We start from the raw sequence: 26,715 nt of genomic DNA, 5'->3' as shown, positions 1-26,715 counted from the left end.
TCATTATGTGTTAAGGACAAAATATCTTTTTAGATAGCAATACCAAACTTTAGTAATCTGAAAATTGGTTTTACCCCAACCAACAGCTAAACCCCACACAGCTGCTCACTCACTCCCCCTGCTGCGATGGGAGAGAGAAACAGGAGAGTAAAAGCGAGAAAACTTGTGGGTTGAGGTAAAAAGACTTTAACAGGTAAAGCAAAAGCCATGTGTTTAAGCAAAGCAAAACAAAGAATTCATTCACTGCTTCCCATGGGCAGGCAGGTGTTCAGCCATTTCCAGGAAAGCAGGGCTCCATCGTGCACAATGGTTACTTAGGAAGACAAATGCCATCACTCTGAATGTCCCCCACAGTTGGGGTCAGCTGTCCCAGCTGTGCCCCCTCCCAATGCCTTGTGTACCCCAGGGCCCTTGCTGGTGGGTGGGGTGAGAGGCAGAAAAGGCCTTGGCTCTGTGTAAGCCCTGCTCAGCAGCATCTAAAACATCCCTCTGTTTTCAATACTATTTCCAGCACAAATCCAAAACATAGCCCCATGCTGGCTACTGTGAAGAAAATTAACTCTATCCCATCCAAAATCAGCACACACTGTTTGAACTTTTCACAGTTAAACAGATAATTTTAAAGCCCAATTCTGAACTAAATCTTCTACTTCTGTTTTGGACAGATTTTGTACTAAAATTGATGTTTGCTGATAGTGGCCAGTCTTGTCCAAGTCTGTATGTATTAGCTTATTGACTGAGAACTCACTGGGTACCTAGTTTTGAATATTCTGTTTTACCTTATGACACTTGTCAGAAGCTAAAATTTTGTTGTCAGTGACATGCAGTGACTAAAAACCTACTGTTCCAGCTGACCTCCCTGAAAGGGTGTTATCACTTATATGGCTATCTTCTTAAGAATATTAGCACTTTCATTCATGGCACTAAAAAGCCCAGGTTTTACCTTTTCATTGACGTCAGTAGAAAAGTAAGGCTGGTTTACAGAGAAGTAAACCAATAAAGATGTACTGCATTATACAATTACCAAAAGATAATCTTTTTTTTTCATTGCTTTTATTAGTGACTCATATGGTCCCAGGACAAAATCCACACTGTGGCTTAATGACTTCTATTGTTGCCTCTTAAACCTAAAGAAAAATGGATCCCTGTAGCTCATTTCATAGCCCTTACCAAGCAGGATTCCTGTTGGACTGGGGAAGAGGTTAGCGTAAGGATTGTAAGATCAGGTCTTGACAGCCCTGTCTTCTACTAATGGAGATGACTGTAGAAATAATTTATGTTGTTTTTACAAGTGCAATGACTTAATTGTTTACTTATTCTGTAATGTCACTTGCCACTTCAATTGAAGACAAATTGCTTAGTTAAAGTTGAGGAAAATTAAATACCAGTTTCCAGGAGCTTAAGGTTATATTTTAGGAAGGAGATAGTTTAATTCTATTTTTTAAAATGTGTTTGTATCTCTCTCTCTCTCTCTCTCTCTCTTTTTTTTTTTTTCTTTTGTGTCCCCTGTAGCTTTATACCTCATTGTGCTGAGTTTTTCCAGACAGGAAAAGAAGGAAATGTCTGTTTTTCATAGAAAAGTAGAGTTAGCTGGAAACTAGATTACAACAAACTGAGGGGTTTTTTTCTTTCATTTTAGTACACTTTCAGCTCCATGGAAAAAAGTGATAATGGTTGCCTGTGATTCCAGCAGATACTTTGTGGTAAGTAGGCATGTTGTAAGTACTGTTAGTAAATGCAAAGTTCCAACCTGGAGCTTCATCCAGTTCTTATCTCTCTATTGTAAGAAACTATTCAATAATGATACCTGATTTACCCTACTAAAGCAGGATTACTGGTACAGTAAGTTGTATGGAACAGGGAGCTTTTGTCCCATGCTGCCTTTGCAGAGTACTAGCATAACAATGTCCTGTCTGAGGAGTAGGTTCCTGGGTGCTACGATGTTACAAATAATTAGTGAAACTGGTACTTGCACTGTGATAGTAAGAGGAGGAAACTATTTCAGTAAATAATTAATTGCAGAAGAATTGATAGAAAAGACATTTGAGTAGAGTTCTTCTAACTGCTTTTTTGGCAATAGTCTACTGTCCATTTGCTTTGGTGTTTATTAGATACTCATCTTGGGTAGAAAACTATAGGAAAAGTAATGTAAAGTGATAAAACTTTTTATTTAGAATTCATTTCTCAGATATTCCTCATGAGACACTAGACATGACAAATATACTTTTTAAAGCACAGGACAGGTAAAAAAAAATCTCTAGGACTTTGATTTCACCCCTAGAAATGGTCTTTATTGTAAGATAACTATATGTGAGTCAAACAGGAGGTAGAAAATATTAGAAGTTAGCTCTACAGAGAGGTAAACTTAATACCATACACCCTGGGTGAGGGCATAGTGGTAACCCTGATTAATATACTTGGCAGTAAAACTAAAGTGCCTTTTCTCCATAGTTTTTTGTTTTCTTTTTGCCTCAGAAGGGCTTGTGTACTTTGCCCTACAGTCAGGGAAAAAACCACTTGTAGCAGTGAAAGCAAGGCTCAGAATAGTCATTAAGGTATTTCCACAAACCCTGGTTTCCTTAAATGTTCAGAGGAAAAGACCTTCAGACTTATGGGTCAGACTGGACTGCTTCTAAATAATCCTTATTAGATCTTATACTACAAAAAGGCAAGAGTGCTATATAAGATTTGTCCATAGACTGGTAAATATCTGGGAATATAATACAGTTATTCAGATTCCAGCATATTCAGGCAATTCAGTACTAGTAACACTTACCTTGTCACATGGTACCGTAGCAAGAACAAACTATGGACAGAGCTGACTGAATAAAAATGTAATTAAAAGAAAAATAATCACACAGAAGTTCCTATTAGTTTTCTATGTATCTACTTATAGAAATAGTATTTCTAGCTCTACAGTTTGTATTACAGCTACCAGTATCCTAGTATTTATTAGCTGAATTAGTCTAACATGTGAGGTGAAAACACAAACAGGGACATTCCATTTTCAGTTCCAAGAGAAATCCAGAATTACTCTACAAAATTCATAGTTACTCTGGATTGGTTTTTTTATGGAACTTTTTTTTTTAATGGAACTTGCTATCTAGCTCAGAGGTTGAAATGTACAAGTTAACTTAAACTGGTAAATCTCTTCTTTTGACCTGTGAATTATCCTTGCTAGAAATACCAACTTTGCAACACTAGTGTAACTTTGCACCTTTTATGTATCACAACACATGTTTAAGAGACTCTACCCAAATATGTTAACAGCAAACAGCTACTGGCTGAATTAAAGTTGTGATTTTAGTATGTCATAGCCTCTTTGAGCGAATTTTAACCCAGTATCTGTGGGCCATTTAGGCTTGAAGGTTTCATCTTCAGAAAAGTGAATGAACTGGAATATCATAGCTTCATCTGTTGTGGCTGTAGGTGTTATCAGTATACCTACTTCTGTATCTTCATGAAAAATGAGTTGTCTGTTTCACATTGGAAAAGATGACAGAAATTGTAGTTGTTACTGTGCTTCTGGTTTACATCTTGAAATATGTTACTTCTAGCTATAGTAGCAGGAAAGAGATAGGTACAATCTATGATAATTGCTACAGTGTTTATATACAGTGCTTGATAGATATTTTGTCCCCCACTTTTAAATTTAGAATTAGTTAATACTATATTCTTTTGGCATCATTACTGTAAAATCTAGGAGCCCAAGTAGTCAAAGTCCAGCTGTGCTGTGAGCTTTACCAATGTGCACAGTTATCCATGTCTTAGTAATCCTAGAATCACAATTTAGGGTAAATTGACCATGTGAATTAAGGAAAAAAAAAAGCAGAGTAGGAAAAAGTGGTGAGGTGACAAAAGTATTTTTGCATGGGAAAACTAATGATCTCTATCTGAGACTAATATACCATGCAATACATCCATCTCTCCCTTCCAGCATTATTTATGCAAGTGTAATTAGATTTCAAAACAATGAACTAATCTTTGTGATGAAGTACAAGACTACAACTAGCCTGATTCTTTCCCTAGTGAAATTAATGAAAACTTTATCACTCACTTCAGTGGGAACAAAGTTAGGTCTACCCTTAACCTTTGTCGTAGCTGTCTACATATGGAAGTGATTAAGCTGCTGAGTAACTGAACATTATTCAATACTCCAGAGTGCAGTTCTCTAAGATGTCAGCACTCCTTCGACAGCTAGCTATTAGAGTAAAGTTTCCAAGTCTGGTGTGTTAATCTGTCCCCTCTGAGATCAAACATCGCACCTTCTATAATAAGAATGACAACATCTTAATGGGCCAGATAGTTATCAAGGATGCTTGGAATCACTTCTGTGTTTTGTGCTGTGTTTATCTCAGCCTTAAGCCTTCACATGCTGTTCTAAAAACAACAGAGAAATACTGAGATTGCAAGAAAAAGTTGTCAATCTTATTGAAGTTGGCCTCCGTTCATCAGAGCATTTTTCTAACCTAAGCAAACTATGTCTTCAAAAAACAATATTGCACTAAGGAAAGGAGACTTTGTCAAATCTGGAAGAGCAGGTCAAGAGTCTGACCTACTGTAAAAGCTTCAAGGTGCACTTGGTATTTTGAAGAGTTCTTACTGGTGTGTAGACATCCAAGGTAGTAGGCCTGATGCTTATGCTGTTATTACAAATCTTCTGAAAACTGGTATTTTGACAATAGCTTTAGCTCCTGGCGATGTGACTTGATTGAAATGCAGAAGCTTTAAAAACAAAAGGCAACATCTTCTCCCCTTCTCCTTTGCACAATTTGTGTGTGAATGTGTGTCTGTGTGCATGCATGTGGTATTTTGAATAATTTCATCATCTGGGAGCCTTCATTCTGATTTTTTTAACATCATGAGATGGTTAGCCATTCTGTAACTCAGTGACCGGGTGAACTACCTATACAAATAGTTTCTTGACTGTTCATCGTATATGGGCCCATCATATATGAGGTAAATCTTCATGCATACCTACCTAGAGGGCTTACCCCTACCCCCCAAGTAGCAAATATATGTACTGCTAGCCAAAAAAAAAAAGATATTTACTCCAACACATACTTAAAGGCGCAAAATTAGACATATGAGTATGTGTTCAGTCACACATGCAGAAATCATGCCTCTGTACAATCACATGCAGATAAGACTGCTACCCATGCATTGGCCAAAAGAGGTATATACTGATCAACACATTAACATATTGCCTTGCTATTAATTGCTGATAAATGCATTAGTAATTTGTGTCCCTAGGTTTTCCTCAGTTTATTGGAGTGTTCAACTATGTGTCTGGGCTTCCTTCATGTATAGAACAGACAGGAGAAAAGAGCATGGCTGCAGGGATAATCACTTAGAGAGTGATGCTTCTAAGAAAGTCTTTGCAATTAGAGAATGCTTCCAGTTACTGATATAATATCAGTAATAATAAAACTATAATTAATAATAATAATAAATAATAATAAAACTATAATATGCAATATGCTGTTGTCAGGGGCAGGAATTCAGTAACACTAGAATAGTGTACACCTTTGTGAGAAGGTGGGAGAGTTGTTTACATCCACCATATAATTGAAAATGTAACAAGAGCTGCTGAGTTCTGGCAAGGAAACACAAGTGACCTTTCAAGGCTTCTTGACCCAAAGTAAATATTTGATGCAGAAGCAGATATTCTTTAACTCAACTTTAATTCTCAGACACTGCCCTGACTGTCTGCCACAGGGTCTGTGATGTTGTAGGTTTGACAAGAGATAATCTCCTCCCAGGATTCAAGATCTGTTCTAAATCTGACTACAAGAGAAGTCAGGATAACAAAGTTTAATTGATCTCTCCAGTAAGAGTGGTGTTCTATAGCAGTCTTAATAGTAAAATTATCTGTATTGTGAGTGTCTGTATGTGGGTCCTCTACATAAAATGGATCTATATGCCAGACTGGTCACTTCAGACTGTGATTGCCATTGGTGTTTATAAAATTCCTATAGAAATACCCATGTAATTGGAACTGCAATAGTGCTGTGTAACTGGGGGAATCACTGCATCATCCTCAGGAATCATGGTAAGGACCAGTGTAATGAATATGAAGTTAGCAGTTACTCTTTCCTGTGGACTACAGAAAATCTCCTGTACTCAAAGCCACTCAAAAGGGTTGCTGCTTGAGCAAGGAGGCCCGTAATGCTTCACAGCACTGGCATTCAATTTCTTTGCTTATCATTCAGATTTCCTTGCCAATATGAAATGAAAAGCCATTTGATACCTGAGGCTCCTGTCTTGGTATCTCATAAGCAATTTTAGAATTATTAGTCTTTGGGTCATTAATATTCTCTGCTTTTACTCTGATCATCTCACTTCCTGCAAACAGTAAAAATATTGAGTTGAGAGTGAATTAAAAAAAAAAAACCAACAACCTATAAATACAGGGTTTTTTTAGTGATGTATATGCTTTGATCACTATTCGGGGAAAAAAGTTTTTTAGAATTAAATTGTTTTTAACTTCAGTGGTTTGAGACAACTTTTGTGTAATATACATTATATAAAGAATGTGATAATGAGTTTATCTTTGCAGAAATAGAAATCAAACAAGATGTTAAAGCAGAAGGACATAAGAAATAGTAAAGTTTCAGGTATTATAGATTGACCTCCAATTAAGTTAATGAATGCTTTCATACCTTTTAGTATTTTTTTCCCATTGCTGATCCCTAAACTTTTCCTCAAAGGTTTTTTGTTACTGCATGAATGTTCATGCCTCTTCTAGATCAAAATCTGTGAATCTTTCAAATGCTCTTGCAAGTCCTGTGCAAAAACAGGAATGAATTAGTTTCCCTCATTTAGCAGCTACTAAGGTAAGATTTTCACTGAAGTAAAGATTGTGCAGCTGATTCCTAAGTAAATTAATATTCTTTCTCAGAGCTGTGCTGGACTCTTTTTTACAGCCTGTGTTACTGCATAAGAACTGTTCTCACATTTGGCTGTACTCTCCTTGAGTGCTATCTGATAAAACTCGTGGGTGAATACTGGCAAGTTGTCATTCTTATCCATCAATGTTATCAGCAGCGTAAGTGGATCACTGTACAACAGACGGTCACTGTTCTCATCAAGAACCTGAATTTCTTGCTGATACAGTTCAAATAGATGCAAAAAGCATGTAAGTAATAAGATTTAAGTGTTCATTATTAATCTTAGTAGAATTTGGCATGCATCTTTCCATTACTATAAATGTAACATTCAAGTCCCTTTTAGTATTAAAAAAAAAAGAACAAGGAAAAATTATAAGGACGTGTAGGACAGAAAGGGGCTAAGATTGTTTAAGTTCTGTGTTGAACTGCACAGGCTACTTGTAACATGTGTTATATGAAACTTTTCAGTGAGGTTTTTTAGAGATTGAACAAAGCCTACTGTTATGATAGCAGAACTAACAGAAACGAGGAGAGGAGCATACAGTAGTGGACAGCTAGTGTGTGTTTAAAATAAAAAAAAAATCTTCCTTTTCCCCCTCTTTCCAACTGTGTCTTCAGCTAGAGAGAGGCATAAAAATTAACTGTTATGCTACTCTATGCAGCATGTGGACTGTGCTAGTGAATACTTTAAACTTTTGAACTGCTAGCTAGTTAGGAAGTGATGATCACCAAAACAATGTAAGTAGTCAGCCTTGCCTAGAAGCTGAGAATTTCTGCCACGAGCTAGACTACAAAGACAGAGCTAAAATTACTTTCTATTTATAAATTTCTCTGACAAGTATTGATCACATTACAAATAACAGTATTTTAAATGAGAGTTTGTCTACAGAGATCTTCAAATAGGACTTAATTGCATGCACTATTCTGTTCTATATATTCCAGAGGAAAATCTAAAGCCTAAAGGTAAAATGTGTTATTACTGACAGAAAATGGACTTCAGAATCCCAGATGGCAGCTTTCAGGCTTTCCTAATACATGGAAGTCCCAGGGCTCTTTCTATAAATATCTAGAACCATATGTTCCTACATCACTGAAACATCAGTAAACTCGTTTCTGTTACATCCCTTTGGAAAAGTGGGACAGTAGCATCATAGTAAGGACATTCAAAAATTGGAAGACAAGGTAGCGTAGACAATAAGATCTCTACTGTATGTCTACCCAACTCAACATTTGACTCAATATACTTTCTTAACACTGCTTGTTATGGGCTGATGGATTCTGCAATCAAGTTTAGGAGGACACAAAACAGTATTTAAAGCACAGATTTGCTTAATAACAGTGCTGCTGCCAGACACCCCTTGGTGCAGGAGCACCCAAACTGCTTTCTATGCTCACTGTTCCTTCAGAGGGCCCTGTGCAGCACCTTTAGCCCATAGTCTGTTTCTGTCCTCATTGGGCTAGAGGCCCAGTCATTCTGACTGTTTTCAGGTAAATTACAATTGGTTTTCCTGGTATTTTGGGGGAAATATGAAAAATTACATAGTGAAAGAGCATGAGATTTAGTCCCATGAAAATAGCTAGGGAGGAAGTGTAAAGAAATGCAATGCTGATGTAAAAATCTAAACAGAGTTAATGCTTCAAATCAGAATTAAAGTCCAAGTGGGTTATATTTAAGAAATTTTTTTTTTCTAGGGTCAATTCCTTCTCCTAATCTAGTACAGACTTTCTGTACTGGAAAATAGAAATGTATTGTGTGATTGATATGAGAAGGTTATTCCTCAAGGGAGAAGTTTAATGGATAAGGCACAGAATAGAATATAATTCCCAGGTTAGTCACAGGCTGCCTGTATGAATTGGGGCAAATGAGTCTACCCTAGTATCTTTTCTTCTGCAGCAGGAGATAACAGCATTTTCCCAGTGCCTGGAAATGCTGAAGAGCTATCCATTAAGAGTGGTAGGGTGGTGTGCAGGGTCATAAATCCTAGTGTTGTGAGACAAGAATTTATTAGCAGGCAAAAGGTTGTTTTCCCTGGCCTTATCTTTAAGAATCCTATTGTTTGACATGTGTGAAATTTCCTTAATCCATATTAACAAAATCCTCTGTGTACTCGAATCTTCTCAGCAGTAGTTGAAGAAGTCTTATTACAGCTTCAGATTGGTTGTTCCTTATATTTATATTTACCTCTCCCTGACTTTCTCTGTCAAGCTCCAGTGTTGCATAAATGTTTCTGGCCAGATCAATTAAAAAAAAAAAAGCCCTGAGGGGAGCTCCCTTCAAAAGTAATGGACCTCTCTACTTTGCCATTGAACCTGGAATCATGGGTAAAACATTAATGTAAATGGAAATATTCCAAGTTTAAAAAAAAAAAAAAAAAGAACAGCATTGGAATTTTTCAGTCTCAAGGGCAAAGGGTCCCTCAAAAAGACCATTCAATTTTTACTGGCAGCTACAGAAGATTGCTATTAAGAGTAAGTAGGCGTAGAAATGAAAGTGCACTGTAGAAATCATCTACTCAGAGCACTGTCCAGGCACTTTGGGTGGACATTAGGAAGTTCTTGTGCTGTTGTTCCAACTCCTTACCTATCCTGCCTGTGAACCAAGAAGTTTGCCTCTGGTGTTAGCAGCCCGGAGTTTGTTCTTATCAAAAGAACTTAGTCCTTTTTATCAGTTATTCTTTTTAGAAAAGCAACAGGCCTCAGGATGAAACTGGAGACAACATTACTCTTGCTGCAGTACAGTGTCTGCTCTTAAAGTAGCTGTGGCTGAAGACTGTGCCGATGTGTTTTGCCATAATAGGCTTCTTAATTTATATTATCAAAAAATGTTGAGATATGGTCTACTAGCTATAGAAGGCATCTGGGAATCAAGAAATGCTGGACTTGGAGCTTCATTTCTGCCAGACTCATCTACTTATCAGTAGGCAGGCTGTTTATGAATCTGAAGTTTACCAGTTTCTATTGACTTTAATTGGATTTATAAATGAGCATCTAAATACCCAGCCATCACTAATCTCTGCCTCGGTTATTGTAAAATATAATAATTTACACCTGCCTCCTGCAATATTACAAGACTTTTATACACAATTTTGTCTGCTTTTAGATCTTTTGAATATATAATTATGTTATTATTTAGACTTCTGATGAGAAAGTGCAAGCCTCCACAGTTCCACAAACAGCAGCATTTTATACCAAATAAATCCAAAAGGGTTTCATTATTAAACAAAATTGAAATGAAATAATGAAATTCTAGAACTCTGGGACACGTTTCCTTGTTGTTACGTGGTGTAATCTTTTCATCATCACAAGCCAAAGCAAAATCAAATCAGTGAAAGCTTTGCCTGACATCCTTTGGCAGACTGAAAGTTAACTCATTTTCAGATTGATTTAAATATGAAATTGAGTTAGTGGAGCTAAAAATATTTCTGTAGTACTGCACTGGTGAAAAGCAATAAACACTCGTATGCCAGATAGTCTAAGGAAGGATGAACAGCGAATAACCAATTTTTTTTTGCTGTTAACATGGAAATGTAGCTACAAACACTTGTGTTTAGACTCTATGGTCCTCATGAAATATAGCTTGTCAGTTATTTTTATAAGACATAAACCCTTTCAACTCTATGGATGCAGAACAGTTCCTAACAAGGAGAAAGGAGAAGGTGACTGTTACAAATGGGATGTGTGCAGTGCCTCATCAGTCCTCAAAATAACAAGGCAAAACCATTATGGAGGCCTTGTTCTAATTTAAACATCGATTTGTTTATGCTAGCATTAATGTGTTTCTTGGTTGATTTTGTTTAGATTTTGTGCCTCTTAACCCATATGACTGTATTCCCAAAGTATGTGGATACAGTCATGTGACTCAGTTCACTCACTGCGTTACTTGCTTTGCTATGAGGAAAGACAGTGTAATCTCTAATCCATGTTTAAAATAGGATTGTTATTTTAAGTGACCTTTTCTTACCCTTTTGCATCTTCACATGCCTGAGGGATTCCCTTTGGAGTTCCAGTAAATAGAACAACAGCAGGCTTTACTCTGTGCTTTAGACAGCCCTGTGTTTCTGTTACTGCTTGAACAATGCAAGCTGAAGAGGCGATTAGGGTTGGCATAAGAAGCTGGGGAAATGCAGCAGTGATTTTAGGTATTTCCAAGAATGTAGGGGTAAGAATATGAAAGTGTGGAGTTTAGCCTTTCAGGGAGAAAAACAAGACTGTCAGTCCAAAGCACAGGCATGTAAAAGATTTTAAACACCTTCCTGTAAATGAAACACACTTTCACCAGTTGCCTTTTGAAGATCATGTACCTGAGATCCATTTCCTGATCTCCTAATCAAAATTGGCCTGTTGCCACATAGGCTTCCCTTTTGCTTTCCAATGTGCAACGCACACCAAATCTGCTTTTTGTAATGAACCTGTGCACACAGCAGCATTTCTGCAAATGCACAAGAGAAGGTTGACTTTAAAGGGATTATTCATAAACCTAAATTAATCACAGATTTGTAGTATCAAAGACAAAGTTCCTAATCCAAAGGAACTACCCAGAGTAGATTAAAGATTGCAGGAGAATCTCATGATCTGAGTTGAATGATTTTCAAAATAAGGATCTCCTGACTTTCCTTGGAAATGATCTGAGGATAACTCGCATTCAGGAGTACTGGAAGGAAAATGGCACCTGGAGCTACCTGGGTGTTTTCCACAATCGCAGCTTCCACTGTTGCCAAGGCACAATATCCTAGAGGCTGATTCCTCAAAGCTCTTACTTGCACAATTAGATTATAATTGCTGACCTGGGATGTGTCTAGCACAGAGCCGTCTACAAATAAAATAAACTTATCAAAGACACATATAATTCTTTTGCAAAATCTTGACAGCTGGTCAGGGAACATGGAATTAAGCTCCCTTGTTTATTGCTGCTAAATAATTAGAGTAGCTACTTTGCTACAGGGATATTTCTGTATTCTTGATTTTGTGCATTTTTTCTTTATTTATTTACTGATGGTTCAATTCAGTTTTGTTTCTGCCAATGGTAGTAAGGTGGTGGATATGACACCTCTGCTGAGCCTGCTAGAAGGGAAGAATTTTTGGCACTTCTGGGACAGTTCCATACTGTATTTTCCATGATACCTATGTGGCATTTAGAGGCTTGTAATGATTGTACTGACCACTCTCTGCTGATAATCCTGGGTACCGGCTGCTAAATCTTCACTTCAATGTGACTAAAGCATCTGCTGCTGCCAGAAAGGAAATGAAGTGTTACCAGGAAAAGGTCTTCAAGCAGCCCTGAATGAGAGGTTCCAGGGGAGAGAAGTGCAGCTTCTGAGCTCTGAGGCAAGAGCTGCTCTGCTGAGGGACAGATGAAAGAATACGTAGGCAACTGAGAGACGGCCACCTAGATATCACACTGATCTTGTTCTAGGCAATACTGTGACCTGTGTTCATTATCACTTATCTGAGGTAATGTTTGTTTTCATGTCAGTATGACTCTGCAGCATACAGTGTGGGACACTCTCTGTAATTGCAGGCGGTCAGGAGAGGATATTTCAGAAGTAGATTTAGGGAAGTCCCCCTTCCCATTTCCAATGGAGGGCCCCATTCAGACAAGCTAGCATAGCTACCCTAGCTCCAAAATCCTTAGGCACCAGGCATCCTGATCTGCCTGGTGTGCCAGTGTGATGGGTGTTACTGTCTCAGATTGGACAGACTTGATGTCAAGCTGACTCACAATGGCCTGTGTTTCCTCAGTGAGGACAGTCTCAGACCAGTCTCAGTCCCAGACTCCAGCAATTTGTCACTGAATTGCAGGCTGTCTTCTACTTTTCACTCTGCCTGGCTTCTCTGTGAACAGAAGGTGGCCCCTCCCAAATTGCTTTGTATGGACCTTTCCTCCAGTTCCAGAACTCTGCTGGATTACCTTCCTGCTTCATCTATGCAAGTAATCTCATTGACTGGAGTCAGGAGTGGGAGGGGATGTAAGGTTTAAGCTTGTATTAAAGGAACCTGCAGGGGGGGTGTAGATTTATCTTTGAATATTCTTCCCTCCTACATTTCTGTTGAGCTGGTGATGCAGCTTTCTGTAGTGATTCTGTAGTGACTACTGCCTGGAAGCCATAGAAATTCCTCTGAACTCTTGAATGAGGGAAGATGTGTGTGTTATCAAGAGGGAGGCAGAGGATGGTTTTGCTTTTGTATCAGAGGGTGAAATTTATTTCAGGTTGCTGCATCGGTACAAAAGGAATAGCAGCCAGGAGAGAAAAGTTAGGAAACCCTGGTATTTTTCAATCTGTTTACCCAAAACAGAGTAATATGGATGACGTGTTTTACTGTTAAACTGTTCTTGGAACAAAGGAAATCAACTGAATGGCAGTATATTTTAAAGATGAGAGGAGCAATATTAGACTAGAAGGCTGGAAAAAATCTGATTTCCTCTGAACCTATTTTTTTGGAGTTTGTTGTTTAATTTGACACATGTTTTCAGTGATAGTTTAGTTAAAACAGCCTTCATATAATCTAAGAAAATCGCTGACCAGATTGGTCGTTGTTCCTGACTGTTATTCTGACCATAGCCTTTATTTAAGACATAAACAAGGACCTTCTTAAGTGAGGGCCACCAGCTGTTTTTCCATTGGAAAAACCTCTTCCCAGTTCCATGAAAACACTTAAAATTACTGTCTGTGTTAGGCTTGTTTTTAAGTGTCCTTCCCATTATGGTGGCCAGCCTTGCATAGCATTTGGAAATGTAAAAATAAGTGAAAAATAACTGAAAATGAGTTTACAGACTTGAATTTTTCATTCCATAATTAAATAACAGGCATTTTCCATACTATTGCATAAAGAATATGGAGAGTGACCAGGAATGCACTGTGTGCCATTGTAACATAATGCAGGGACGTACAGTTAAACAGAGCATTGTAACTTGTGTTAGCTTCTTAAAAGATGAGATTGCTTAGCCTTCCCAGTTCGTTCCATTATTGCTTTAGAGTTGTCATGTTCTACTGTTATATTTCCAGCAGATTTTCCTCTGTATAAAACGTCATTTGCAAAATATCTAAGGCAGGAGAATCTATCATAGAGTCAGCCCATTGAAGCCCACGCTAAGACATTCTTCAGTTGATACAGCACATGATTAAAAGCTTCTCAGTCTGGATATTCTGTTTTGGGGGAGCAGACATTTAGCCTCTGTAGTTCTCTTTTGCAATATTTGACATTAATAATTTTTTTTAGTTTTTTTTAAAGTAGTTTTTCCCTAAACCTTTTTGTTCCCTTTTCCTTCCTATTTTCTTTCCTACTGATGCAAAATAATACACAGTTTGTTGACGCAGTTCCAAGCTATGTGTTTAAAAAACCTTTATGTATTTATTTAATCCCCTGCCTATATGTATTGACTTCTTTTAGCTGCACTTTCCAAATTTTTCTATGGCTTTTATGTTAGTATGGGCTTAGAGAATATTTCATAAAGTGCACAATGCCTGCAGACACAAAAAACAACTTCAAAAAGACCTTTTACTGCACTACAGAAAACCCTAATCCAACCTGTTGTTACCGGTGATGCATTGTGTGGGTGTGCACAAAGCGTCAGGGAGTGTTTTACAGGGATAACAATTTGCACATTCTCAGCTGTACTTTATAATCTGCAGATTCAGAAAAAATCTGTTATAAAATAAAACTTTGCATATTATATTTTATTCACAAAATCAGTGAGGATAGGAGTCATCAGGGGCAGCAGCATCTGGTGGTAGATGCACTGGGATACAATCTGGTAGAAAGCTTTCTGCCAGGAGTCACAGAAAATCTCAGCGTTACTGGGATCATTATAAAGTGCTACTCGGAATGAGTAATGCCAAGGTATTATGTTTCTACTGCTTAGGTAACTTAAAATGAGAACTGAAAACCTGATGGAAAATTTTACATCAGTTATTAAAGGACCTTTTTTTCCATATACAAACAAGGATTTCCATGATATGACAGCTGCTGTGCTGTGTGCTCTTGTTTCTCTACTACATATTAATTTGATTATTCATAGTTTTATCACTGGAGTGGTGTAGGGAGTTCAAGACTTCTTCTTTTTGTGGTAACAGCACCTAAACAGCTCTCCAAACCTAGAGCTTATTCCTAGCTCTAAAAGAGACAGTACATCCTTGAGCCTTTAAAAACTGGCCGCCACCATTAAAGATAACAAAAAATGTTTTTATAAATACATCAGTGACAAAAGGAGGGCCAGGAAGAATCTCCCTCCTTTGTTGGATGGGGAAGGTAACCTTGCCAGGAAAGGTGAGGAGAAGGCTGAGATACTTAATGAATGCTTTCTTTGCCTCAGTCTTCAATAGTCAGACTGGTCATCCTCAGGGCTGTCAGGCCCCTGTGCTGGGAGATGGAGATAGTATGCAGAATGAAGTCCCAGTTGTTGAAGAGAAGGCAGTTACTGACCTGCTCCTTCACCTGGATGTTCACAAGTCCATGGGGCCAGATGGGATCCACCTGAGGATACTGAGGGAGCTGGCAGAGGTGCTTGCCAAGCCACTGTCCATCATTTATCAGCAGTCCTGGTCAACCGGGGAGGTCCCAGACGACTGGAAACTAGCGAATGCGATGCCCCTCTACAGGAAGGGTCAGAAGAAGGATCCGGCCTGTCAGCCTGACCTCGGTGCTGGGAAAGGTCATAGAGCAGATCATCTTGAATGCCATTACGCAGCACATGCGGGACACCCAGGGGATCGGGCTCAGCCAGCATGGGTTTATGAAAGGGAAGTCCTGCCTCACTAACCCGGTCTCCTTCTATGATAAGGTGACCCCCTTAGGGGATGTGGGGAAGGCTGTAGATTTGTCTACTTGGACTTTAGAAGGACCTTGGACACTGTCTCCCACAGCATTCTCCTGGAGAAGCTGGCTGCTCACGGCTTGGACAAGTGCAGTCTGCACTGGGTTAAAAACTGGCTGGACGGCCGAGCCTAGAGAGTGGTGGTGAATGGAGTCAAATCCAGTTGGCGGCCAGTCACAAGTGGTGTTCCCCAGGGCTCAGTGTTGGGGCCAGTCCTGTTCAATATCTTCACTGATGACCTGGATGAGGGGATCGAGTGCACCCTCAGTAGGTTTGCCAATGACACGAAGCTGGGTGGAAGTGTCGATCTGCTGGAGGGCAGGAAGGCCCTACAGAGGGACCTGGACAGGCTGGATGGTTGGGCCGGAGCCAAAGGTATGAGATTCAACAAGGCCAAGTGCCGGGTCCTACAGTTGGGTCACAACAACCCCATGCAACACTACAGGCTTGGGGAGGAATGGCTGGAAAGCTGCCTGGAGGAAAAGGATCTGGGGGTGTTGGTTGACAGCTGGCTGAACATGAGCCAGCAGTGTGCTCAGGTGGCCAAGAAGGCCAATGGCATCCTGGCTTCTATCAGGAATAGTGTGGCCAGCAGGAGCAGGGAAGTGATAGTGCCCCTGTACTCAGCACTGGTGAGGCTGCACCTTGAGTACTGTGTGCAGTTTTGGGCCCCTCACTACAAGAAGGACATCGAGGTGCTGGAGCGTGTCCAGAGAAGGGCAACAAAGTTGGTGAAGAGTCTAGAGAACAAGTCTTATGAGGAGCAGCTGAGGGAGCTGTGGTGGTTTAGTCTGGAGAAGAGGAGGCTGAGGGGAGACCTTATTGCTCTCTGCAACTACCTGAAAAGACGTTGTAGTGAGGCGGGGATCAGTCTCTTCTCCCTAGTAACAAGCGATAGGACGAGAGGAAATGGCCTCAAGCTGTGCCAGGGGAAGTTTAGGTTGGATATTAGGAAAAACTTCTTCACTGAAATGGTTGTCAGGCATTGGAACAGGCTGCCCAGGGAGGTGGTGGAGTCTCCATCCCTGGAGGTATTTAAAGAAGCGTAGACGTGGTGCTTGAGGGTATGGTTTAGTGGTAGACTTGGCAGTGATAGGTTAGCGGTTGGACTCGATGATCTTAAGGGTCTTTTCCAACCTTAACGGTTCTATGATTCTTTGTTTAGTTCACGTGCTTGTCTGTGTTCTACATGGTCTCCAAATAGAGACCATGACTTCTATTTCCTAAGGCTTAAGGTCTATAATTGTTCAAACACTTCAGTACAAACCAAGGGAGAACTACCCAAATGTGTCTTACCTTCTACAGTTAAAGAAATAGCCTTGAGTCCATCTGGAATGTATTCTCTGAAAGTTGGCTTGGAGCATGTGTGAGGATTTTAATTGTAGCTGAGCATTTGGTGTGGAAGGGACATCTCAGTCAGTGGTACAGCCAGGCACAAACGATACTCCAGGTTTAAAGACTGCAGATTGGTTGACACAGTAATTTATCTAAAACACAGTGGAGAGTTCACCACGGCAGATGTTTAAAACAAAGTTTAAATGCAAAACTTTTTATAGACATGTTTATTTTCCTAGAGCGCTTCTGCCTATCCTGAACACATTAAATGCATTGTACTTAAAGGCATTTTGTATGAGTAAAGATTTTTTTGGTGGAAAAGACAGAGCAGTGTGAACCTTCCCACCATTACTGTGTTCCAGCTGATTCTTCATTCACTGTCTGTTTAATAGTTTCTTTTCTTAAAGTTATGTCCTGTAAGTTTTTTATTCTTAGGGCTGCCTCAGATACCTACTGTAAATGAGATACACTAGCAACCGCAAATTTATAGTACCTTTTCTCTGAGGCATTCAGGGGCCTTACAGTTCTTCTGATCAGCCCTGTTTTGTAGGCTTAAGGTTGCCAGATCTCATGATATTTGTTGTCTTTCTTACTAACCCATCTGCTGGCAGTTTTGATTAGGCTAGTACTGGAACAACATGTTTTTTTGATTGCACAGAAAACCTTTAAAGTGTGGCCTGAGGCTTTAGGCACAGGTGGTTCTTTCCACTTGTTGGTATTTAAACCCTTCAGTTCAGCAGCTGGAGACGTTTTTCACAGACTGTATGTATCTTGTGTTAGGTCTCTGTCTTGGAAACGTGTGGAGAAGGCACAGACAGCTCACTGCTAGTTTTGTTTTTAAACCGTCAGAAAGAAAGCTTAACCTGAGAATTTGGGGTCGAAGAACTTACTAGGGTGTATGTTATGTTTGTATGTGCAATGTGTGGAAGGAAGTCAGCAATAAGAACATAGGTTGCATGAGAGAGTCTTCAGGTACGTGTGTATCAGCTAAATCTCCTGGTGACAGGCTTGCCAAAGTTAAAAAACTTAAACAAAATACAAATTTTTGTACAAATGATGGAAATGCAGGGCCCAGATATTGGTGTGCCTCGTCTTCTGTAGGCATCTGTACCACTCCAAATGCAGTGGAATACTTCCTTCTGGACTGAAATTGTTTCCTTTTGCTTTGCATTAAGATCAGTTATGGCCCAAGAAATGCAACAGTAGATCAAACATGGGTTGAGGCCTAGGCCTCTCACTAGGAGTTTACTCAGGGGTGGCAATATTTCTAAAATATTCTTCTTTTAACATCTGGTGTGAGTGAAACCCAATTCTCTTTTCTGTCTAGAAAGAATGTGAAGCAGAAAACAAATAGATATATCATTCAGAGGGGCCGTGGCTGTGTTAGTCTGACTCAGTGAGTTTCTCTGACGTGAACAATGTCCATTCCTTTATTCTATGTTTTAATACAGTGTTGCTTGATTTTTGAAAATGAAACATACTTTGAAGTAAATAGGCCTGTTTGTACGTTTGTATGTACATTAAACAGCTGCTAAATAGCTTTTGAATTCCACATGGGGTATATTTTGACCATAAAAATGGCTACTCCTAAACTCTACCTTTTATTTATGTGTCAATATAGCAGGATTTTCCAGACACAGTGAAGAATTTCCATGTGCTTGTAGCTTAGGCAATCAGGTAGCACTTGCTAAATGCAAATTAGTGATGTCAGGTTCATGTGGTTTGACATGCATGGGGAATCCCAAAGGACCTGCTAATTGTCTGCTCAAAAATGTGTCTCTCTTATGAGGGTTAGTAGAGGTCCAACAATGTTTTGCAGGATTGTTTTGAGAAGTAAGCATTAATAAAGCATCTAATTCAATACAATGTATTCCCATTAATATGAAAGTGGAGACAGGCCATGTAACAGTTAATATTTGGAACAGTAGTAATATTTAGAAAATAGTGTTAGGAAAGTGGTGTTACATTAAATGTCAGTAATGTAGCCCTATGTTTCTCCACCTGTTTTTAATTTGTTCTCTAGATTTTTTTGTTACAGGCTGGAGCAAATGACAAGTGCCCACTAAAACTCATTTAGCCTTCACACTATGAATCCTTCTGCTGCTGTGGCGTGAAGTAACTTTTTGCCTCTCTTACAAACATATGGAAATGCACAGCAAACCTTTTATAATATCTACAGTACAATGAATATTGCTGTTAAAACCATCTTTTGAGGCATGACGCAAACCAGCATGACCAATGCAAGCCAAATGAATACTTTGAGGAAACCATCATGCTGAAGACAGCTAAGTATTTCAGACAGAAAAAACTTCTTGTGACTAGTTAAGGCTCTTATTCTCTGGCTTACACCTCATTTTCATCAGTGTAATAAGCCAGAGTTCAGTGGAATTACTCCTGACTTATAACAATGTGAGAGGAATACAGTACCAAATAGGTCATATTCTCTGCTGATTTTTGCCTGACATCTGTACTGGCTTTTAAAATGCTTCCTGCTTCATGTAGGAGCTTTTTATACCATTTGTACTTGCTGTGTAGGGCAGAGGAAAATTAATTGCACTCTAAATTAAATCCCTTTGGGATGCATTTAGATATGACTAAGACGACTTCTAAAAATATGTTAAGATGGTTTAAAAATATATTGTGAAAAAAGAACATTTTAATATATGTTTGCAGGTAAAGGATCACCTCAAGAAAATAGCGTATTTTCTCGTCTGTCACCACTCCAGTCTTTGACAATGTCCATAATGTGTTACCTAAGGCAGTCTAAAACCACTTCTCCTTTGTGGTCCACTCTGTGATCCATTCTTCTGCATTGTAAATCCTGTTGACAAGTAAAATATGATGCACCTGATTTTGCTGCTTTTTTACATCAGTAAGCCACAAGCAGATACAAAGCTAATCTAATAGACCCTTCTGCTGGGAAGCTGGGCAAATTCCTCCAGTTTAACTTTCCAGAATGTTTCCAAAAGATGAGTGACATGCCCTTTGCTTACTGTTTGAAGCATTAGAGCTCATGTGCTGAAACAGTGATCACAAAATGCCTCATCAGATATCACAAGTCCCCATTACGAGGTATTTCAGAACAATGGACAGGCTTAGGAGTGGACCCATGTAAACCAAGTACAAGGTCCTGGACCTGGGTCAGGGCAACCCCCAGTATAAATGCAGGCTGGGGGATGAAGGGATTGAGAGCAGCCCTACAGAGAAGGACTTGGGGGTACTGATTGACAAAAAGCTGGACGTGAGCCAACAATGTGCCTTGCAGCCCAGAAAGCCAACTGTATCCTGGGCTGCATCAAAAGCAGCGTGGCCAGCAGGTCGAGGGAGGTAATTCTGCCCCTCTACTCCACTCTGGTGAGACCCTGCCTGCAGTGCTGCGTCCAGCTCTGGAGCCCTCAGCACAGGAAGGACATGGACCTGTTGGAGCAGGTCCAGAGGAGGCCAACAAAAATGATCCGAGGGCTGGAGCACCTCTCCTACGAGGACAGGCTGAGGGAGTTGGGGTTGTTCAGCCTGGAGAAAAGAAGGCTCCAGGGAGACCTTACTGTGGCCTTTCGATACTTAAAGGAGGCTTGTAGAACAATGGGGACAACCCCTTCAGCAAGGCCTGCTGTGACAGGACAAGGGGCAATGGTTCTAAACTAAAGGAAGGTAGATTTAGACTGGATATAATGAAGAATTTTTTTTTTATTATGAGGGTGGAGAAGCACTGGAACAGGTTTCCCAGAGAGGTGGTAGATGCCCCATCTCTGGCAACATTCAAGGTCAGGTTGGACGGGGCTCTGAGCAACCTAATCTAGCTGACAATGTCCTTGCTTATTGCAGGGAGGTTGGACTAGATGACCTTGAAAGGTCCCTTCTAACTCAAACTATTCTATGATTCTATTAATTACTTCTGTTGCAAAATTGAGAATGATCAAGAATTTGGCCCTCATTTACCGTTCCATGACATCTTAAAATTCACCTGAAGATAGGTAATTTTCCTTCTGACATGTATGACCTGAAGATTTACACTTATATCTTCCCCATTTTTCTGACAAGCAGAAATATTTTTACATAAAGACTGAAGCACACAAACAGCTTAAAACAACAGCCTAACAAGGTTAAACTCTCTCACCCTATTTGAAGGTCCTGAAATAATCCCTTCTATATTAAAATACCGTCTCCTTCTGACTTTACATTTGGCTAAGCAATAACATTTGCTGTTCAAAAATATGTTGGGAAGTTTATCTACAGAACTGATGATAGAACAGTCCATGTTTCTAAAATAGTCTCCTTTTAGCCTGCTTATCTCTTCCCTGACATTTCTTACTGAGCATCAGTGAGCAGGCAGCTTTGTACTGACATCTGAAAGCAAGTCTACAGCAGCAGTATGCAAAAGGCTATGGAACAAGCAGTCACATGGTTTTGTATTTTCCTCTCTTTGTTTACTCTGTTCATGATGCCAAATGGCAAGTTAAAAGAATGCCCTAATCCCAAAGAGTAAGGCATGATATTTCTCCTTCCCACATGGGCGCTTGTGATTATCTTTGAGGAGGGAAGGCATTTTATACTTGTTCTTTTGATATTCAGTTCTAGTATTCTCTCTGGGAGAGCAAATTTCTGAACTTTTTAGCATAAGCACTACCTAGTTTATGTAAATTGGATTATTTTAATGCAATGTTTGACTAAATTTACAAAGATTAGCACATGTGATCTGTAAAACCTTTGGCTTTGAATGTAGGAGACAAAGGAACATGCCTCTTAAGAAAGGAGCTGGGAAGGTTGATGTTACCTTGCTATGTTTGCTAACAACTGCCTAGAAGACATCTTCAGCCAACACAGGCATATTACCTTTTTCATCCTTTGCTGCTGTGGTTATGGTCATGGAATTCAATTTTGGATGCTCACCTTCAGCTTTTCCAAATGCCAATTTTTAAAATGTATTTTATAATACACATGAGGTTACTAGAGCAACGTCTATTAGTTGCTACTAATAAAGGGCATGTGATGTTTAGATTTGTTTAGATTTAAAATCTATTACAAATTTAAAATATTTAAAATACAAGGAAAGAAATAAACTGAGGTGTGGAGATAAGCTTTTTCTGTCTCTCCTATTTAAATTCCTGTCCCTCATATCCCCCATGGAAAAAGGTAATGGGGAGAGAAGAAGTTATCTTGGCACAGCCCCAGTGCAATTTGCTTATGTGTTGTCCAGAAGGAAACAATATGAAGAGATCCAGTGCTTGGATATTGCTTTATTAGTATTGCCACTGGAGCAGTATTGGGTTTTTTGGATGTTTGAGTCTATCACTTAATCTCAGCTCATGTCACCAGTATACATTAATGTAACCAAATCCATGCATGTTTTCTGTCTTCAGAGAAACACCTCCTAATTTGGACGTTGCAGTGCATAATTCTGATTATAGCCAAATACTTCAGCTATAGTATTTTTTTTATTGGCCTCACCTCATATTGAAACTCCCTGGGGATGAAAGTGACTTTGTTGCTATATGTGGCCTGCATTAGTGTCAGAGAAGACAGGTGACTCAGGATAAGTACCCACAGAAGTGTAGTCTCCTTATGGAATAGGCTATAAGATGTGATTCTGTCGTGAAAAGGGTTCAAGAAATAAGAGGTGTGTATGAAGTTGTCACCATGAGCTAAGTAAGCCCCTGTCGTTTTCTTTCAAAGTTTGTAGCTCTTATTAGCCAGCATGTGGGGGCATTTACTGTATTTGGGAGGATAGAAGGTGTAAGACAAGAAGGTATAACAGTAATCCGTGTTCTTTTATTTGCAAATTCTTATTTGGTAGGGTGATATTGGCTGATAATGTGAGCTTAATTTTCAATTAATAATTTATCTTCATTTCTTTAACATTATTTGCTAATTATTTTCTATGTGGACATTCACGTATCAACAGCTGGTCAAGTGTAGTCCCTATAAGATCAAGGCTATTTAGTTTTTCCATTCAGTGATCTCCAAACAGTACTTAAAATCTGACAAAAAAAAAAGCACATTACAAATATAAAAGAAAAGCGGTGTGTAAACACCCATTTTTGATAGACCTGGGTAAAATGTCTACTGATTATAATAAGAACTGCTGGAGGTTTTTTTAGCAATATGACTTTAAGGACTTAGTCTGTATTCAATAGCTAGCATATTTACAGAAATAGATGTATCTGGAAGTAATTTTAGGAGAAGGTAAATTGGCATCAAAATGAAGTTTAATTTGTTACTTAAAGAGGTTCCAGTAATATTTTCTGAGTAGCTTTTCAAACAATACAAAAATATATCTATAAATACTTCTACACATTCATTTAATATTTATTTCAGTGCACACAACTTGACTCTGCACACATGGTTGGGCAGCTGTGCACTCCAAACACACTTTTAGTACATGCAAAACATTTTTAAGTCTCCTTTAAAAACATTTGCTGTAATTTTACTCTGGAAAATAGTACAGTTGCATTTGGACCATGTTGTGTGCTCATTAATTCAGAAAGTGCCAGGTGAAAAAGACAGTAATAAGACTGAAAATAAAGTTCCAGCACCGGTTACACAAGCCTGGAAACTGTTTTCAAAGATATTGACATTATTGGTATTGACTTTAAGGGTCCTAGCTGGTGGTGCGAAGTACAGCAGCAATAAAATGGCTGTGTTCTGTTCAAAGTCAATTTAAGTACAGACTAATGAGTCACTGAAGCACCTATTAAATGGCAGATGTTGCTTATGACTGGGAAGGAGAATGACAATTTGTTATTCTAGCAGACGGCAGTTACTGAAGTCAAACCGGTTGTTAGGAATTAAAAGGCTAACTTAGTATCAATGACATTTGTTTTGTTTTGGTTGCAGGCTCCACGATAAGATTGAGCAGGAACATATTATTTGTGTTAAACAGACTTTGACATTGCTTTCCTGAATAATTATGATGCCTTCTCTGAAATCTCTCTATGCCTTATGAGATCCCAAGATACAGAGAAGTACACAGTATAAATTGCTTTCAATACATACTTTAACTGAGTGGCTCCAGTCAACAGTGTTTATACTTACAGGTTTAGGATATTGTGTTTGGTTTTCATAATTTACTGTGCAAAGATTATATAGCATAGTAATTGTAGAACTAAAGGTAGAGTACATGTACCTAATTCTTCATTTAAAATGATGCTGACTAAAAACTGGAAAATTACAGCTTGAAGTAATAAAGAGTATATTTGGAGACCCACAGAGCTTTGCAGGAAGTCTTCGCTAGGTCTCTGATAGCTCTTCTCTCCTTTCTGAACTAACCTCCCTATTATCTTACTTTTTTTGATGCACAATGATCAGGAACTCTTAAGACATGCAAGAAGCAGGAACACTTTGGTGCTTTACGGGTACATATTGCCCTGTTAGGGACACTAGACCATGCAATAGAATAGCGTATGAACTGTGATTCCTTGGAGTTACCACAGCAACTTTTTCAAGTCTAAATTTTCAAGAGTTTTTTGTGTTTTTTTAAATTATTCTATGGAATTTTTTAAAATGCTTATGTATTTCTGTTTACATATTTCTTGGAGGAAAACTACTTTTCAAATACTTAAGCATTGAGATAATTCTTTTAAGTAAATAAAGACCAGACAAAGCTTTTATAGTCAATTTTCCACACTGAACTCTTCGTCTCGATCCATTTCAAAAATGCTATCAGTATAAAATTTTATTTGGATATAAGGCAAAAAGGAGGCTGATGAAGACAGCTATATTAAAATAAATATATTTTTATCTGATACTAGTGACTTGTTCTTGTATTTCCTGTATACCAGCAACAGGGTCCTGGAAGAGCAAAAGGAATTGAAAAGCACATAGCAAGCTAGGATTGAAAGCAATTTTTTTTTTTTAATATGCTGCAAAGGTTTTTTTGTAAGCAGCACCAGACTACAGTAGTGTAGGTGAGCCAGGTTAGTCTGTTTGGCTCATACCTGTTTTACAGTGATGTAATTTCATTGACTGTGGTGGGGCTACTAAACACCAAAAATGAGGGGAGAATAATACCTGTGAAGTCCTGCGTGTGTTTTGATGGCAGCATGAGGAATACAGTGGGAATGAGCCACCATATTTTTCATGTACCTCTACATACTCTTTTCTGCTAATGAGGTATATTGTTAGTAACAACATAAAACCTGAAAGATAAATTAACTACTTTATTCAGATGAAACTAAATACAAATAATTAAAAGTTATTTTTCTGCAATACTAGGATGACATCTTCCCTTTACAGCAATGGAACCAACGCCAGTCTCATTCAGTGGTGTGAATCCCTGAAAGTTAGTTTTGTTATTCTGAAGCTGCTCAGTGTGCTTTAGAGACGACTATAGTCCTCCTTTCTCCTCTTTCTAATAAAAGTAATTGCTTTTTTACTTCTACAGTGTCCCTAAGTACATTCCTTTATGTTCTCTACTTCACTGAAATATATAGCAAAAATGTTTGCATGTGTTAACAACTTAAACATACCATTCTATGTTTAATCTTCCTTTATATGTGACATCAATGGCTGGAAACCTGGCTATACCTCAAGGAAATGTTTAGACTGTTTCTAGCAGCAGAGAGGATAAGCTCTAACTCATACAGAGGACCCAACCTTGAATAGTGATGAACATCAACAACTTCCACTGAATCCTCTGGAATTCAGAATGTTTTTGTGTCAGGTTTCTAATTACGATTATCTGAACTCATCTCCCTAATCTGGAGCTGCTTTTAATGCTAAGGAATGAGTTCTGAACCAATCACTAATTCTGCATGCAGGTTATGGTCTGAGCTACTCGGCTGATCTCGGTACCTCGTACAGGAACCATGTACAGTGAAGTTTCCTGTTCTTCAGTAGACTCAGGCTATAGAGTTGTTATAGTTCAAAGATGGTCATAATAAAACTTGAACAATATATACCCCTGCACTTTTGAAAAATTTTGCTTCAGAATAAGTTTATGGTTCATGCTCATCTGAATAACCACCATCAACCTTGAATCAGGTCTAAATAAAATCTCAGGGTAATTAAACAGACAGGCATATTACACAGGTGGCTGCCCAGGTGACAGGATTAGTGCAATTATAAAGGTCATGTGGAAGAAATTAATCTTAGCCCCATAGAAAATATTTGTTTGTAACATCACTGAACATCAGACGACATGGTGAAGCAGAAAACGCTTCAACTGATAGTCTGCTACCTGTAACTTTTCTATTATTTCATTATTGATGTTTTCCACAGATTACATCTTAGGCAAACAGCATAGAGGAAAACTCTGAATGTCAGAAGTATATCTTAGCCCATTTAATAATACAATGTAATAAGCTGTTGATATGCCTAACATTACTTTTTGATTCAGATATAGTAGCGTACCAACATAAAATACATTTCCCAAAGATGTGGTCCCTATATATGCTTCATATCAAGAGGACGTACAGAAAAGATAGGACATCCATAATTAACAGTTAACAATTCTGTGCATAGTAACCAGTGAGAGAGAAGCATAGGCCATTACCCTTCCTCCTAATGCTTCTATAACTCTTAGAAGAGTGAAAAGACCTCACAAGAGTCTTGTACATATTTATGCTCTTCAGACCTTCTGAATGCTACAGAGAAATGGAGACTCTGCTGCTTTGGTACTGATGTCACTACCTAGCCTCCGGTATTACAAGAAATGCCAGTGACACTTTTTGTAATAAACAT

General features: G+C 38.7%; 1 long non-coding RNA gene across 1 annotated transcript in view; it reads left to right on the top strand.

Annotated features, from left to right (window-relative positions):
- The window catches only part of LOC135314795 (uncharacterized), an 88,888-nt gene that overhangs the window by 32,072 nt on the left and 30,101 nt on the right, over positions 1–26,715 (top strand). The window contains exon 2 of the long non-coding RNA XR_010374287.1: positions 1,640–1,703. This is a non-coding gene — a long non-coding RNA (uncharacterized LOC135314795). The remainder of the gene's footprint in view (positions 1–1,639; positions 1,704–26,715) is intronic.

This window comes from Phalacrocorax carbo, chromosome 8 (assembly GCF_963921805.1).
Source record: "Phalacrocorax carbo chromosome 8, bPhaCar2.1, whole genome shotgun sequence".
Classification (NCBI taxonomy): Eukaryota; Metazoa; Chordata; class Aves; order Suliformes; family Phalacrocoracidae; genus Phalacrocorax; species Phalacrocorax carbo.
This window is presented reverse-complemented; position numbering and strand designations above follow the sequence as displayed.